The sequence below is a fragment of the Aegilops tauschii genome, chromosome 6 (genome assembly GCF_002575655.3).
Source record: "Aegilops tauschii subsp. strangulata cultivar AL8/78 chromosome 6, Aet v6.0, whole genome shotgun sequence".
In the NCBI taxonomy this organism is placed as follows: domain Eukaryota; kingdom Viridiplantae; phylum Streptophyta; class Magnoliopsida; order Poales; family Poaceae; genus Aegilops; species Aegilops tauschii.
Genome location: NC_053040.3, coordinates 5,618,809 through 5,637,350, shown reverse-complemented (window position 1 = coordinate 5,637,350; position 18,542 = coordinate 5,618,809). Strand labels below are relative to the sequence as shown.

At 41.1% G+C, this 18,542-nt stretch overlaps 1 pseudogene; it reads left to right on the top strand.

Annotated features, from left to right (window-relative positions):
* Nucleotides 1–679: 679 nt before the first annotated feature.
* Nucleotides 680–14,891, top strand: LOC109745185 (wall-associated receptor kinase 5-like; annotated as a pseudogene).
* The last annotated feature ends 3,651 nt before the right edge of the window (nucleotides 14,892–18,542 follow it).

Here is an 18,542-nt window from a genome sequence, read left to right as displayed (position 1 = left end):
AAGGAAGAGGACGGGAGGAGATCGGAGTTCACCAAGAATTATGCTACAAAAGACAAGAAAATATCAAAGCACATAAAAGCATAGTAGCAGTTCAAGAAGACGTGTCATACTATAATTCTATACATCATTGCTTTATTGTTTTTCTTGTGGAGATGGGGATGGCACAGCCGTAGGAAATTTGTTGTAATTAACAATGACTAAAACCTGTAGAGGTCTGGTTATCTCCTCTCCAAACACTAGAGAGAAGATTTTCTAAGCACACCATGCTAAAACCCCTCCTACACGGTAGGTCGCCGTCCACCTCATCCTCAACAGCTCCAGCGGTGTGGGAGTGTGAGGAGGCTCTGATCTACCAGATGAAGCTACGTTGAAGTGTATTACTACCAAGAGTGCAGTACTGTCGGAGAATCAAGTTTACAACATGGATCTTGGCTAACTATGGCCATTCTCGACATAGTTATGCCAGCAGGTAATGCCTGGTAGTGCCCCTGTTAGTAAAATACATTTCAGACTGTTTTTGTTCCATTTGCAACAGTTTCTTAACTAGGCTTTTAGTTCAATAACTATAGACCCGCCACATAAAAGTAATAATAACTACTATAAACCCGCTATCATCATGGCATAACTCTATATAAAGGCCGAAGCTACCAACAGCAAGTAGCTGAGGAACAAAGCAGAAATGTCGACGACATTTTTGCTGCCTACGCTGCTTCTTGCGGCACTTGCCACCACCGCGCAAAGCCTCACCTTGAAGCAAGGCTGCCGGCCGAGCTGTGGCGGCGTCGTTGTTGTCCCCTACCCTTTCGGCATCGGCCAAGGCTGCTTCCTCCCGGGCTTCGAGATCATGTGCGACAACAGCAGGCCTATCCTAGGGAACACCGGCCAGGCTCTACGGGTGTTCGTGCTCAGCATGTCAGTCACCCCGCGCCCGGAGGCTCGGGTGATGGTGCCCATAACATGGCAGTGCCACAACTCCTCCGGCGACGTCGTCGACTGGCACATCAAAACCGTAGACTACAACCCGGCTAGCGTTTACCGCATCTCCAACATTCACAACGAGCTCTTCATTATCGGCTGCAACACCTTCGCCTACACCAACAGCGGGCCGAGCGGTCGCTCCATGTACACCTACTACATGGGCTGCGCCGCTTACTGCGACAACGCCAGAGCGCGCGGGATGGCGAGTGCAGCGGAGTCGGCTGCTGCCATGTCGATATCCCACGGGACCTTTCGGACAACAGGATGCCGTTCTCGCAGGATCCGAGTTGGTCGCACCCGGGCATGGAATTCAGCCTCTGCGACTACGCCTTCATCGTGGAGAAGGGCAACTACAAGTTCCAGAAGGCTGACCTCAAAATGGACCTCGAGACCAGCAAGCCGCTGCGGCTAGACTGGGCCATCCGCGTCAACAACGGCAGCTCCCTGTCGTGCGCCGAGGCGCCCAGCGTGCCGGCGTACGCATGCGTCAGCCAACACAGCGAGTGCATGGACTCCACCAACGGTCCCGGATATGGAACGCGGATTTATAAAGCACAGGTTTCTAGACACCTCTTATCCATACCCTTCAATACCGCTTTGAGATCCGTGCGACACAACTAACTTACAGCACAAATTTTTCTCTTTTTTGTTCCTTCAAAACAAAATGACATATGAACCTCAAACTTTGCAGGACAACAAAACATTCTTACTACAATGTGAGAAAAAACTTTCAGATTTTTTTGCCCGACATAAATATACAAAATGAGATTTTTTGAGTAAAAAACATTATTTTTTTGTATATATGATACTCGAAAAAATCTGAAAGTTTTTTCCCACATTCTAGTTAGAATGTTTTGTTGTCCTACAAAGTTTCAAGTTCATATGTTGTTCTATTTAGGAGAAACAAAAAAGACAAAAATTGCTCGCACGAATCGCGATGCGAAAATGAATGGCTAGATAAGGGGGTGTAGGAAAGCCTATGCTTTCTCAAATGTTAACCCCCGGATATGTGTGCAACTGCACCAAAGGCTACGAGGGCAACCCGTATCTGCACAAGGGATGCACAAGTAAGTTTCTCTTCCTACCTTAGGGAATACATGTTATAAGTGCTGAATTCTTACTCCCTCCTTTTCAATATTATATGATTATAAGGTGTATTTTTTAGGGGTAATTACAAGGTGTATTAATTTGTTCAATAGTTAAATCCCTCTGCGATTTGACCAAGATTATGGGGAAAAAATATCAACATCTACAATAGCAAATAATTATAACATGAAAATATATTCCATGATGAATCAAATGGTACCGACGTGGTAACATATTGATATATTTTTTAAATAAACTTGGTGAAACATAGATAAAATTAACCTTCAGAAAGTAATTACACCCTAAATTTTGGAAGGAAGCGTATAGTTTGAGAGTTCTAACTATTTATGAGTGGCACTTTTCTTATGTAGTGTTAGACATGGCAATTGACTGTACCATGGCAGAGACCGGAATTGAGCTGAATAAGGTTGTATCAACTTGGTGCAATTATTTTTACTTCAATAAAAACTTATTTTTATCTAAAGAAAAAGACATCACATCCGACGAAAATATTAAATCTATGTCTATGTCAATTATATCATATATCGGGCATATGATTTAGCTAAAAGAAATTGCTTTTATAACAAATCACAGTGCTGTCCTAAAAAGTGTGCAGTCAACTTTCAAAAATTGAAGTATTATTCATGATGTACAATCAGGTTATTAGATTGGTCTGAAATAATGCTACCCATTTTTGAAAAAATAGATTATATTTTTAATAACTTTGTACTAATGTACGTAGACACCATGGAATAATCGAAGTTGATTGTTTTTAGACCATAACATTGTCTATGAATACATCTATTTTCAAGCACATGGAGAAGATTTTATATGCAACTTTTGTATGTGTGTTGCTTATGGTACATCTAGTATTTATCTATTTGAAAATTAGTGCTGATTGTAAACAAATTTCTAAATTACACAGCTTTTATGTATTTAGTGTGTATTCTTTTTCAAACTAAATAAGTGTATCACACCAAGTACATGTTCAAAAAATACACAACATATGTCATGCATGGAATTTAATGACAAGCACCACTTCATATGCGCCCCACAGACTCGCCCCAATTAGTAACCAATTGCTTGACATGCCACTTGCTAGATGTTTTGTAGAGAACATTGGCTAAAAAATTTAAAAAATAGCAATCATTGTTTTTAATTATTTTCGTTGGGTGTGCGAAAAAACTCAAATAGTTTTGTCTCGTTCTTTAAGTTTCTTTCTATACGAGCTAATATCTCATTCAACAATCTAAGACGTGCACAAAATTTTATGCTCAATTCTGAGCACATCACTATAATATTTTATGAGCTATGAGACATAATAGTGGAACTATTGTATTCATATTTATGGTTAGCATAGTTCTATATAGTTTTCTAATCGTTACTCAAAATTGATCATAAACTTTGATGCATGCCATATATCCTGGGATGGAGTGCTAAAAATACATTGTGATTTTATATTTAATGATCAAATTTATAAGCCACTCATGCTTCTTTATACTACAATAAACGACTAATCGCTATGTAGCACTCGAGTTAATATTCAAGGGCCCGGGAGAATGCCACAACACACTCTCAAAGCTATCAGAAGACTTGAAATAGATGTGTTACTAATACTTATCTTATTAATGACTTGGCTATATTTAAATGTAGAGAATGCCTCATAGTTTATTCATAAATTAATTTGCAGATTTAAATGAATGTGCACGTCCAAGGGAGGAACATTCATGCAATGGTGTATGCTATGACACCGAGGGTTCATATGATTGCAAATGTCACCTTGGCTACGAGAGTAGTCGTGATCCAAAAGAAAACCCGTGCAATCCAAAATTCCCACTTCCAGCAAGGATTGCTCTAGGTATATATATACATATTAATTGCACAACAAAATTATTTCCAAGCTATACCTAACTAATGCCATGATAAGGTTAAAAGTGTGTTTCTGTTTGTTAGGTTAAATTACTAACTATTACAAACTTCAAATTAACATTTTCCCCTTTCCCCTATGTACATATTATGCCCAAACTCGATGAAAGTAAAAAAAATCTATACAGTAAATTTGCAGGTATTCTTGCAGTATGCATATTCATTATAACCTTCATGGGATGGAAAAAATGTGTGTCTTAATTTTTTTGGAATGAAACAGTATATAACATAAAATTCTTACAAGTAACTGTAGGGTAACGCGACAGAAAACAAAAATTTTCCGACCTACGCACCAGCCCAGGACCACTATGGAGACTACATACATGGTTTGATCTTTTTCAGTACCGACTCGTAGCGCAGCGGGAAGTAGAGTCGATGACGATCGGCAGTGCAGATCCCCGCAGCCAGGATTTACAACCTCCCAACCGCGAGGATGTATACCCTCATCTGCTCCTCAGACAGCCCTCCGGGAGGCGGTCGAACAGCCCCCCAGACGGTGTCGCGGACAGCCCTTCGGGAGGACCTTCGAAACTCGAACGGTCACTCGGACAGCCCTTCGGGAGGACCTTCGAAACTCGGACGGTCACACGGACAACCCTTCGGGAGGCACTCACGAACTAAGACCGAAACTACGATCTCTCTACAGAGTTGCACACATACGGTGTCATCTATCCGGCAGGGCTTCGCCGTCCAGAACTAGTTCCTGCCGGAACCCAGACAGCCTTACGGCTCTACGAAACTCTTTTCGTGGGAGGGAGAGAAGAAGCCAGATAATGCATGGCATGTGTATGAGAGCAAGGGATGATCCTTTAGGCAGCCCCTCCACCCCTATTTATAGGCCAAGCCCAAGGGTGGCTTCTCCAAGAAGCCAAGGAGGGAAATACCAAAAAGGCCCTCAAGGTGGCTTCTCCAAGAAGCCAAGCAAAAAGCACTTTCACTATTCATGACGACATTTTTCAGCGTCCGTTCGAACTGAAAATATTTATGTGGGCTCAGAACATTTCCAGTACCCACTAAAATAATTTTCAACGCGTTCTGAAACAATTTTGGTTTAATGATTTTCATCTGCGAAAAGCAAACAAGAATACGTTTTCACTATTCATGAAGACAATTTTTCGCGTCCACTAAATCCGAAAATATTACTGTGGGTCTTAGAATAATTCCAGTACCCACTAAAATGATTTTGGATTCGTTCTGAAACAATTTCAGATTAGTGAATTTCATCTGCGAAAAACAGCCAAAGCGGTACCGGCAGCTCCGAAACATTTTCGGTTTTTATTTCTGAAAATTCCAAAAAGTTTCCAGAATGATTCTGGCACCCTCCAAGAATTATCAGGCATGTGCCGAAACCATTTTGACTTAATGGTGTATCTCGAAACAACTTTTCGGTATCATCGAAACTTATCCGATGACCTCTCTCTGCGGTACGATTCCGCTGTCCGAAACTTTTCGGTGTCCGAAACTTTTTCGGTGATTTTCTCTCAGACTCCCTGTCTAGTATTCAGCAGATAGATGACCCTTAAGCGTGTGACCCTATAGGTTCGGTGAAGTATAGACATGACCCGGAACCCCTTCCGATCAATGATCAACATCGGAGCCGTGGACACCCATATTGACCCCTATACCCACACGAATAAATATTCGAGTGAACCTCCAGTTGCCGTGTGCTATTCCTGTTGCTTCGCGATATGTTACAAATACCCGAGCTAAGACATGTTGGCATTCCCGTGGATCAACAACTTGTCCACTATGCTAGTTACCTCGTTACCGGTTTTGTTCTCTTTTCTCGTTTCGTGTTCCGGCATCCCCGTGATCAAATCACAAAGTGTCTGGCCAGACGATGATGGACACCATAACACCGAGAGGTCCCGAGTATATCTCTCCATCGTCGGAGGAGCAAATCCCAATCTCGAGCTATCAAGTCACTTAACATACTTTCCCATGAACCCGTAAGCCGCCGTAATAGCCATCCAGTTACGGATGACGTTTAACAAACCCCAAAGTTCATGAAGGAAGCATGAAGAAACTCGATACTCTCATGGTCTAAGGAATTATGCAAACATTAACTATCTCTGTGTTATAAACCATTAACTTGTGACGAATGTATCTCATAGCATAACATCAATTCGGGTCGATTCAACACAAATGTCCTTCCTGACATTGTGCCCTCAAAATTGCTTGGCATAGACATGCCCATGATTGGGAAAACATAATCATCATGCAACACTTGAGCTAGTCTTAGAGGTACGACTAGGAATACATTTTACCGTTTATTATTCCACACGTGCATATGGGTTCTCCCCAGAGCCTTTATGGATATACGGGCTCGGGAACCACAGCAGTTATAGCATGGAACATAAACATAATTATGAACAGGGAGATAATCACTAACATTTATTATTGCCTCTAGGGCATATCTCCTACAGACTCCCACTTGCACTAGAGACAATAATCTAGCTTATGCTAATGCACTTCACACCTGTGGCACACCGGCGTAAATATGCTTCGCTTGTGGTATAGCCTGATGTCCAACGGATCTGACGACTTCAGTTTCGTGTGTATCTTTGCATGTCCTCGCGTTTTCACGTTTTCAAAAAATTCATATTTTGTGTGGACTTGGCTTTGTATGTATGTGAATCACAGGTCGAACCTGGATTCCTCAGACTGAGTTATGGAGCAACTACCTGCAGTAGTGTCCCATTGTCAAAAGCCATCTTGGAAATATACTAAGTTCATGAATGAACTATATGGTTCAACATCTTCTTTGTCGCTTCTAAAGCGTCAACATACTTAGCCCTTGTTATAGAATTCGCCACAGTAACTAGTTTGAACAAATTCCAACTAACTGTGCCACCACATTGTGTGTTACACAAAACCCTTAATTTAAATCGAAAATCGCATGGAGAAAAGATGAAGACTGTATCGATGTAACATTTTGCAACGAACTCTTCATGATCTCTGCTTGCGAGAAAACCATGTCATCAGTACTTACTCTAGTACTCTGTGACATCTTTCACTGTTGTCCCATGATCAGTAATTTGATCACTTTGGTATCCATACTCGCAACACCTTTGGAGTATCGGACATATCTGGTTGTTTTACATACCATGGAATACATGATTAATCCAAACACAAAAGTGTGTGGAATCTGCATCATGTATTTTACTCATCAGTGTTTTGGGACACCGAGTCTTGCAAAAACTCTTTCCATGTGACTTTGGCAAGAATCACTCCTTGGCGTTTTAAATGCTAAAATGTTTTAGCATCTTGTCAATATGTATTCATTGCTTAGCCCCATTAGGTAAATCTATCTCCATAGATCATCATGCCTAATATTGAGGCTATTTAGCCTAAGCATTTCATCGAAAAACTATTTTTAAATGAAGTCCTAATTCGTGTCAAGAAATTTATTTCCAATTACCAATGTGCCAAGCACATAAGGTTTTTAGAAATATTATTACGCTCCCACTTACTTTCTTGAATTACAAGCATCTTCGTTACCCATTGATGAAGTCAAAACCCCTTTGACCATTTCATCAAAACACGAAGATTCCAACTCCATTTTGCTCTCTTCTGTCCATTGTTGGAACTCTGAAGTTTGCATACCTACTAGCATCCTCTGGATCGACAAATTACTTTGGACTGTATCATATACAAGTCCTAGCTTTCATTTCCATCAGATGGAAATCCTTTTATCATCCATGTTTCATATCTCATGATTGAAATATGTATTAATTGCTAGTTCAACCCGAACCGACTTTAAGCATCGCTACGATGAAAACAACCTCATCATAGTCAACTCTTGAACTTGTTATTTCAACAAGTCGAGCTTTATGGATAAAACATTTTTATCCGTATCATTTTTAAGTTCCATAAATATTCGTTAGACTCTAAGTCTTCCGAAAGGTGTATCAAGGTTTAAATCTTGAATCACTTATATGGAAACTAACTCGGGTTGTATTGGCATTTAGCCAATTCCGGAGTCAGGGCCCATCAACGCTTCCTTGTGTATCGTAGGTATAATGTTGTCTAACAACAATATCTCGTTTGCGCACCTGAGAGGTTTGCACGAGCCTTGCCTACATGGTTCAGCTGCAAGTTCGACCGAAGTTCATACATTTTATTGTAGAGACTTCTGTATCAGTCGCAGTAGCAAACTCTGGAATTACTTCCAAGGTCTCTTTCCTTTGATCTGATGACGTAGATACTGTTTATCTCGTCGAGTTGCACTATTCTCCCACTCACCTTTTTGAAAGAACCATTCTCTTTAAAAGCACACCGTTTCGCGGCAAAACTATTTGCCTCGGTATAGTGAGGGAGGAATACCCAACATTTTGGTATAACCTACAAAGTAGCACTTGTCTGATTTGGAATAGGTTTGTAACCTTTTACACAAGCCCCATATTCCAAATGTTAAGAAAAGATATAACATGGTTGGGCGTATCATACCATGGCTTCATTTCAACAGACCCGATGTAGCTCTTTTCAGTGTAAAAGCCGCAGTCTCTAAAGCATCACTTTAAAAGGGATAATGGAAAATTTATTTATGTCATCTTTGACCTTACCATGTCATAAATTGTTTGATTACATCTCCACAGACTTTCCACTTGCAGTGGTGTTCCGGGAGGTGCAAGTTATGAAACCCCTTTCACAACTCATCAGACATTCGCTAAACATGTAACTCAAATATTCCTTTGTGCAATCAAATTGCAGAAACATAATTTTCTTGTTACAATAACTTCTACTTCATTTTTGAGAATCTTTCAAATGATTTCAAAAGATCCAGACTTACGTCTCATCAAGTAAATATCCATATATCTACTTGAGTCATTTCTGAAGATAAATAAATCCACCACTAACAACACTTATCGGACTATACACATCAAATGTATGATCACTAATAAGTTTGTTGTTCGTTCCTTATGGCCTGTGAACGGTATTTTAGTCACTTCACTTTTCGGAGGAAAGTTGCAAGTGTCAGATGATTCAAAATCAAAAAGACTTCAAAATCCATCATAATGGAATTTTCCATGCGGGTTTCTCCAATGTGACCAAATGTAGTGCCACACTTGTGTGGTATTCTTTTAGTCTTGTGACATTTAGCGTCAGTGTTATGGATGTATCATATTACCATCAATATTCATAACATACGTCCCATCGATGATGGAAGTATGGCCCTTATGTTATTCATAATACTTAACAACAATTGTTGTTTTTATGAACAACTCTTTTGCAACAAACATTGTGCAATGGGCTAGAGTGTATGAAACTCTAAAATGAATTATGAAAGTAAACCCAGAGGTATTGTATTATTATCAATATTCATAACATACATCTCATTCATAATGAAAGTATGGCCCTTGTGTTATTCATAACATCGAACATAAAAAGTTCTCTTATGAACAACCTTCTTGCAAGATACCTTATGCAATGGGATAGAGTTTGTAAAACTCTAAATGAATTATGAAAATAAATACAGACGGCAATACACCGATGGAAGGTATAGTAACATTTACTATGTTCCCTGTGTATACCTTAACCTCATTTCTAGCTAGTCTTTCAGGCCATAGTAGTTCTTACATCGAGTTGCAACAGAATGCAATCGAGCGGGCATTTTTGTGATGAACTTACAATACCCAAGAATTAGTGATTTAACATGTTCAACCATAATTCGCAAGAACTATATCTTTGACCAGCCTTCTATACATCAAAAACTTGTATGACATTCATAGATGAGCTGGATATTCCAGTCATCTTTCTTTCTGCCTTTATACTTCTAACAGTTTAACTTTTAGTATTTCTCCTACTCGCAAAAGAAGCACCCAACTTAAGAGTGGCGTTAGCCCCGAACTTCCTAGGCGTGTAAGTCATACTAACACCCTTTGGACACTTCCTTTCCCTTTAAGTTGTTGTTTTATTCACCTTTCATTATATCACAGGCGTTCTTCTGGATCCCTTTCCCAACAGTCAAATGCATAGTAAACACTTTTACTAATACTTGCAAAACAAACATTGCTTTGTTTGTATCTGAAAATAATTTTCAGTTCCATGAATATCATATAACTATCCCAACTTTCGAAGTTTGGGTTTCATGGAAGCAAACATATTCCACTTGACCGTAACAGAATTCTAGCTTTTGGATCGAAGGACGAGAGTCACATGATCCATAGCATTAGCGGGAGGATACGGAAAGCATGCGATAGGACAAAGTCCTTCTCGGCACTTTTGAGGACAATCCTCATATTACGTTACCAATCGTAAAGTTTTAACCAGATATTTAACAGCTATTCAATTTTAATAGGGAAGGTGGAAATGCGAGCCATTATTCTATAACTATTATGCAAACCACACTTAGACAGTGTTCAAAATTAATTGCATTGAGAATTAAACATGTTAATTCAACAGTGCGCTCCCACTCAAATCAATATCTCTCAAAAATTGATTGTGAGTGATACAAGACCCACATTTCAATTGTTCGCCATTGGTGTAACACCACTGATGACGAAAAATCTCAACCGGTAGGCCAACTTGCCAATCACATCTCTATGTGACTCTTGTTCATCTTTCGATGCGTGTGTTCCGAGCTCATGACGGTCATGCCTGAACGTCAAGACAACCAAGTGATCTCGCTGCGAGGTCTCAACTCACCCGCCTCACACTTCTCTAATCGTTCGTACCCGTGTGACACGGCGCACCCTGAAAAGATAGGTGCCGTGACGGTGCTACACTTGGGAGAACACTAACTACTTGGTATTTTTGTGAGAGATCACCCTAATAAAAAGCGACTACCGCGCAATCAAGAAGGGTGCATCATAAGGGATAAACATCTCAGGCAATTCATAATAGCATGATATGGTATAGGCCTTTCTGACGGAGAAGTCTTTCATTTCTTCGTCTTTGGCATTCGCGTCGGTGTTCACCTTCGCGAAGATTGCCACCACCTTGTCGATGCACCAGATAATATTGCTATCTCTATAGCTAACAAAATAATGCATTACAACAAGGTTGACACGCAGGTCATTAAAGTGCAATCATATGGCTCCAGCCATCATGCCGAATCATGACACGCAGGTCATGTTAATCAAATTAAATCATAGTCATCTCATACATAATCGAATTAGTATGAGCACTGTTATACCACATCACATGCACATCCTGCAAAACCAAGTTAGACGCCTCTAATCGGTTTATGCAAAATTTATTTTACGTGGCTTCTAAGGTTTTGACTTAAACCGCAGCTACCAACATTTTATCATCAAGTATGATTATTCAGGTTGCTAGATTAACATCTCGGGGTGTATGAAACACGGGATAATTAAATCCCGAGCCCCATACTAAACTTCGTCATACGCATGACCCCCGTGCAGATCAAATCTGCAATGCCCTTTCATCTGCGAATTTCATCTTTCTTTTGACTACGGCAGAACCCAAAGAACTGATAGCACTTCCATGATCAATCAGGATCACGGATTGCCAGAACTTTGTCAAATTCCACCATGCTGTCTCGAGATTGAGCAAACGCAAATTCTAGGGAAGCAACAAGAACGTCGGGTAACAGATTTCATCTGTCACCCGCATAAATAATTTTCAGCAATAGATCTCATCCACTCCAAAATTATATTATGCAATACCCATACATCTCCATGTATTCTAGATCGTAACCTGCATCTACGCATAGCACGGCTCTTGATGCCACTGTAGGGTAACGCGACAGAAAACAAAAATTTTCCGACCTACGCACCAGCCCAGGACCACTATGGAGACTACATACATGGTTTGATCTTTTTCGTTACCGACTCGTAGCGCAGCGGGAAGTAGAGTCGATGACGATCGACAGTGCAGATCCCCGCAGCTAGGATTTACAACCTCCCAACCGCGAGGATGTATACCCTCATCTGCTCCTCAGACAGCCCTCCGGGAGGCGGTCGAACAGCCCCCCAGACGGTGTCGCGGACAGCCCTTCGGGAGGACCTTCGAAACTCGAATGGTCACTCGGACAGCCCTTCGGGAGGACCTTCGAAACTCGGACGGTCACACGGACAGCCCTTCGGGAGGCACTCACGAACTAAGACCGAAACTACGATCTCTCTACAGAGTTGCACACATACGGTGTCATCTATCCGGCAGGGCTTCGCCGTCCAGAACTAGTTCCTGCCGGAACCCAGACAGCCTTACGGCTCTACGAAACTCTTTTCGTGGGAGGGAGAGAAGAAGCCAGATAATGCATGGCATGTGTATGAGAGCAAGGGATGATCCTTTAGGCAGCCCCTCCACCCCTATTTATAGGCCAAGCCCAAGGGTGGCTTCTCCAAGAAGCCAAGGAGGGAAATACCAAAAAGGCCCTCAAGGTGGCTTCTCCAAGAAGCCAAGCAAAAAGCACTTTCACTATTCATGACGACATTTTTCAGCGTCCGTTCGAACTGAAAATATTTATGTGGGCTCAGAACATTTCCAGTACCCACTAAAATAATTTTCAACGCGTTCTGAAACAATTTTGGTTTAATGATTTTCATCTGCGAAAAGCAAACAAGAATACGTTTTCACTATTCATGAAGACAATTTTTCGCGTCCACTAAATCCGAAAATATTACTGTGGGTCTTAGAATAATTCCAGTACCCACTAAAATGATTTTGGATTCGTTCTGAAACAATTTCAGATTAGTGAATTTCATCTGCGAAAAACAGCCAAAGCGGTACCGGCAGCTCCGAAACATTTTCGGTTTTTATTTCTGAAAATTCCAAAAAGTTTCCAGAATGATTCTGGCACCCTCCAAGAATTATCAAGCATGTGCCGAAACCATTTTGACTTAATGGGGTATCTCGAAACAACTTTTCGGTATCATCGAAACTTATCCGATGACCTCTCTCTGCGGTACGATTCCGCTGTCCGAAACTTTTCGGTGTCCGAAACTTTTTCGGTGATTTTCTCTCAGACTCCCTGTCTAGTATTCAGCAGATAGATGACCCTTAAGCGTGTGACCCTATAGGTTCGGTGAAGTATAGACATGACCCGGAACCCCTTCCGATCAATGATCAACATCGGAGCCGTGGACACCCATATTGACCCCTATACCCACACGAATAAATATTCGAGTGAACCTCCAGTTGCCGTGTGCTATTCCTGTTGCTTCGCGATATGTTACAAATACCCGAGCTAAGACATGTTGGCATTCCCGTGGATCAACAACTTGTCCACTATGCTAGTTACCTCGTTACCGGTTTTGTTCTCTTTTCTCGTTTCGTGTTCCGGCATCCCCGTGATCAAATCACAAAGTGTCTGGCCAGACGATGATGGACACCGTAACACCGAGAGGTCCCGAGTATATCTCTCCATCGTCGGAGGAGCAAATCCCAATCTCGAGCTATCAAGTCACTTAACATACTTTCCCATGAACCCGTAAGCCGCCGTAATAGCCATCCAGTTACGGATGACGTTTAACAAATCCCAAAGTTCATGAAGGAAGCATGAAGAAACTCGATACTCCCATGGTCTAAGGAATTATGCAAACATTAACTATCTCTGTGTTATAAACCATTAACTTGTGACGAATGTATCTCATAGCATAACATCAATTCGGGTCGATTCAACACAAATGTCCTTCCTGACATTGTGCCCTCAAAATTGCTTGGCATAGACATGCCCATGATTGGGAAAACATAATCATCATGCAACACTTGAGCTAGTCTTAGAGGCACGACTAGGAATACATTTTACCGTTTATTATTCCACACGTGCATATGGGTTCTCCCCAGAGCCTTTATGGATATACGGGCTCGGGAACCACAGCAGTTATAGCATGGAACATAAACATAATTATGAATAGGGAGATAATGAATAACATTTATTATTGCCTCTAGGGCATATCTCCTACAGTAACCTTATATGATATATTGCAGGCATCGGCCTAGGTGTGTCCATCTTGGTTTTTGCCTTGCTCTTGGCATTTATAATGCACCAAAAGAGAAAACTTGCTGAGCATTTTGAAATGAACTGGGGTAATATACTAAAATCAGTCATAGGCCTGCCCATTTTCACAGAGAAGGACCTAAAGAAAATCACTAAGAATAATTCAGAGTGTTTGGGCAATTGATACTTTGGTAAAGTATACAAAGGAACTCTACCTGATGAAGCAATCGTGGCAGTTAAATCCTTTATCAAGGTAGATAAAGACAGAATATGGGAATTTACTGAGGAAGTGAAGATCCAATATAAAATGAAACACCCTAACATTCTCAAGCTGATGGGTTGTTGCCTCCAGTTGGATGTTCCAATGTTGGTGTATGAGTTCGCTGCCGAAGGGAGTCTCAGAGACATTCTCCACTGGAAACAAAAGAAGAAGCTCTCAGCGGAGTTACGGTTGGACATTGCAATTGGTTCTGCCAACGGATTAAGCTATATGCACTCTGAAGACATACGACATGGTGATGTCAAACCAGACAACATACTTCTCAGTGACAAGTCAATACCAAAAATAGCTGATTTCGGGCTATCTAAACTACTTAACCCAGGGGGGAAAATTACTAAGAAGGTTATTGGGTGCCAGGGTTACATGGACCCAGTTTTCAGGAACACTGGCATATTAACCTCAAAGAGTGATGTCTATAGCTTTGGGGTTGTTCTCCTAGAGCTCATATCTAGAAAAAAAGTGGAATATGGTGAAAGTGGTAGCCTCATCATTGAATTCCGCCATATATATGAGACAAAAAATAGTGGAAGGTCATTGTTTGATGAGGAGATTGTAGCTGAAAAAGATATCCTGATCCTTGAAGAAATTGGCAAGCTAGCAATGAAGTGTCTAAAAGAATGTTTAGATGGACGTCTTGGTATGAAAGAAGTAGCAGAACAACTTGTCAAGATTAAAGAGAATATTGTACATACTACTGCAACAACACTGAGATGAGCAGAGCTACTGATGCCAACTGTACGTGCCACCTAGTCCAATCTTCAGGAATCCTAAGCTAATACATATCAACCAGTGCACAAGCCTAGCGTAAGAAAGTGAATTTTATTGGATTGTACCATGCATTATAATCCATAGGTATTATCATAGTGTTTGCTTGATGATTTATGTAAGCGTCCATTATACGTGGACCGTGCCATTTTCTCTGTTTGATACATTGAATGGAGAAAGTATATGTATATTGGAAGTAACACTCCTTAATTGGTTTGTTGTTGCATCTCTAATGTATTATATCTGTATGTTGGTGTTGAAGAACTCTTGATTTACTCTAAGTACATTATGCCTGAACATTTCATTACTATTTTTGTTGCATTGATCATTGTTAATTAGCGAGCCAGCCAGCAGGGCAAAGAAAATGAGGAGTCAGTGCATGAAGTATTTCCTAGAGCATTTTGGCTGATGCCTAAAGGAGTAGGACAGTAATTTCACCAGTACCTAAACCCATGTGTTGAGACTGAAGTATGTAGGTCAGGAAAGATGCAGGAGTGACTTGGAGCTTTATAGGCTGTTTTATAAGCATAAGATTATTACTTGGGTTTTTGCGTTAGTGTCACATCATAGTTTGCTTTATAGTCTTCAGATATTAGCATGCTCTGGTTATGTGTTCAAGGTGTCGTTGTGTAAAAGTATATGCTTATTTGACCTCATGTTATTTGGCCTTAAAAAAATAAGAGAACTCGTGCCTTGAATCTTCATACTAGGCTAGAGTATGACAACATGTGCAATGGAGATAGACTTCTAGGTATTGCTTTGATGTTTGATAACTAACAAATTGTTTCGCCTTCTAATGATAATTGTAAGGTTGGCACAATATATCCTTTCCAATGCTTCTCGTTGAACTTTGTTGATAATAAAACAAAATCATGTCCAATTGTAAGTTCTTCTTTTTTGGTTTAGCTTAATGGCATCATAAAATAAATGCATTCGTTCTTTAAGTTTCAGATAATTTGCCACAAAATGATGGTTTCTGTCTTATCTCATATAAAGAGGAGTTACAGAGATATATAAGGAATAGATCCAAAATATTTAGCCATAATATCCTGATTACATGCTATACGTGACGCACAAGATCGGGTAAACGATCAACCAATATCAATCATATATTCGGTTGCCTAACCCTCCTCCATAGTCATATCATGAGATTCTAGGACCGTGAGATTGGAGATGAAATCCAAGCACAATAGCGATGGCAGTCCCTTGGTGAAGCTGTCGGCAAACTGTCGAGAAGAAGGTAAATGGAGGGCTTGGATGTTGCCCAAGGCGACACGGTCCCGCACAAAGTGAAGATTAATCTCGATATGCTTTGTATGCTGGTGGTACCGGGTTTGTTGACATGTACACGACACTCGCACTGTCGCATAACACAATAGTGGCCGAAGGAAGGTGGCACTGAAGCTCCTCCTGGAGTTGTCGTATCCAGCTAGTCTCGGCAACGGCGTTGGAGACAACTCGGTACTATGCTTCAGCATTGGAGTGGGAAACTATGTGTTTGAGTTTGGAGGGCCATGACACATGTTTGTCACCATAAAAGTCTCAGTAGCCGGATGTAGAGCGACGAGTGTCAAGGAAGTAGTGCAGTTCACATATATCGGTCATTGCAAACCTGAAGCTGAGGACGGTGATGACACGCTTGAGGAGTGTATTCAAGGAACATGTCAGGATGATCTCGTCGATGTAGAGTAGGAGGAATGATTTACTGAACATGCCGTAAAGCATGAATAACAGCATGTCGGACTTGGACCATGTGAAGCTGAGGGTCGCTATGTACAAAGCAAATCCTTGGTACCACACGTGCAGAGCTTGCTTCAAGCCATAGAGAGACCGGTTGAGACGACACCCATGGTCAGGGCGGGATGCCCATGATCAGGGGGGATCAGTCAATGAAGCCATTAGGTTGTCAGCAGTAGATGACCTCATTTAACGTGTCATGCAAGCAGTGGCGGAGCCAGAACTTTTGTGAAGCCTCGGCAAGTTAAGCCTATGTATAATATGAAAACAAAAATTCGGGCATTTGCATACACAACATATAATATAGCACCAAACTTCTGTACCACAAATTGACATTAATAATGAAGTGAAAACATAAATATAATAGTCACATGAATGTAATTTTAATGTGATACTCACAATTTTGTCTCCGCTTTCTTGGATCACGCTCATTTGTATTTGGATTAAATTTATTGGCAATGGTAGGTGGTGGTTGTGGCTGTGGCTCTACTTCTGTTTCTATTTGCACAAAATTTACATTTTTGATGCTTGCTCTATTAACCAAAAAACCTCCTCATCCCTGAAACCCAATGATTGAAATCTTGAAGTTAGTTGTTACACAAGCAAATAGGAAAATGATTCAAATCTTGAAGTTCATTCTAGGGGCTACTTGAATCAGCTGCATGTGTCATATTATCGAATATTCAGTTTACAGTTAACCAGTGAAATGTTTCTGTCCTACACATCAAGAAAATATGCACTATATGAGGCAAGGCAACCAGATTACAAGAAGGTAGAACAGTACTCGGTAGGAATATGAGGAATACCTCCAACCGGCCGGCAGTCCTCAAGATGCTTGCTTCTCAGATACTTACCGTTCTGTATTTTCCAACAGTTAACGAATAATTTTTTTTCTCGAGAAATGATCACCCCCATTGGAAAATTCCCTAAATTTAAACCCTAAGTCATCATTACCCGGCTTAGATCAACAGTTCAGTTAGCAGTCTTACCCAAGGAGAGGAAGGAGCGGCCGAGGAAGGGGACGAGTAGACTGGGTTCCGGTGTTCTGCTCGCTGCCGGACGCTGGCCACCTCGCCCAGTTCCTGCGGTCGCGCCATAGCGCCCTTAGCCCGTAGCTCTCCGCTTGTGAGAAACGAAAAGACGGGGAGGGGATCTGGATTCTGGAGCAATCGATCGATCGATTTCTTCTCGTTATTTTTTTGAGGAACCCATCGATTTCTTCTGGTGTGAAGTTGTTTTGTCAGATTTTAATTGGGCTGGCTCTGAGTTGATTGCTCAAGGAGGCCTGTCCATGTTTTGCCCGGGTAAACCACGGTATCTAGCCAGCGTTTGACATGCCCACTGCAGGACCTCCTATATACCGCTCACCGCGGCAAGGAGTCGGCATTTCGCACTGAAGCAGCTCACCTGGGCTGGCCCAAGTTGCGGGTGCGCCATGTTCGCGGAATTAAAAATCGCGAAAAGGAAAAAGGAGTGGCACAGCTGGGAACCGAACCCACGTCTTCCTATAGATGCACAAGAGAGCTAACCACTACGACTACCTAGTTCTTGTGTTCATTTGGCACTGCAAACCTAAAGAATCTAATACTAGCGACAAAAAATTAAAATATGAGTTCGCAAAACTACAATGAAATAAAATCTGAGTGGGGGATCTAACACAGTTCCTCGCACCAGCCAAACAAGTAGCTTTTTTTCTTTACTGTATTTCTGAGATTTCGCGTAAAAAAGGTAGCCTGGCATATATGAACTATAAGCCGCGACATAGACCATATTTTTAAAGAATTTCAAAACGTGACTTTCCTTATGGGAAATGTAAATATTTTTTGTACCACAACCATTTTATAAATTGTGAACAAAATTTTC